This window comes from Populus euphratica, unplaced genomic scaffold (genome assembly GCF_000495115.2).
Source record: "Populus euphratica unplaced genomic scaffold, PopEup_1.0 scaffold67.1, whole genome shotgun sequence".
In the NCBI taxonomy this organism is placed as follows: Eukaryota; Viridiplantae; Streptophyta; class Magnoliopsida; order Malpighiales; family Salicaceae; genus Populus; species Populus euphratica.
Genome location: NW_011499914.1, coordinates 823,012 through 823,446, shown reverse-complemented (window position 1 = coordinate 823,446; position 435 = coordinate 823,012).

Below are 435 nucleotides of genomic sequence, written 5' to 3'. Positions count from 1 at the left end.
ATATCTTTAACTAAAAATATTTTTGTGTTTTTTATATAAATTTTTTTATAACAAAGTTATAAAACCTAATTTATGGGTTAATTAATAGCAAGGTTCATATTATAAATTGAAAGGTAAATTCAAGTTAATTAGAATTAATTCTTTAATTTTTTTAAAAAAATTATAAAATTATATTATTTTATAGAAAATATAAAAAAAACTCAATAAATTGATTAATTAGGTGAATGCAAGTAATATCCAAATTACTTTTTTTTCTATAGATAAATCTATTTTTCAAATTTGATTTTTAAATCTAATCAAATTAAAATTTGAAAAATAATAATTTTATATTTGTTTCGAACTTTAAAATTCATTTATTATAAATATTATCCTGAACCACAATTAACAAAAGGAGAACTAGAAAAAAGGAGAAGACACAAAAAAAAAAAAAAAAAG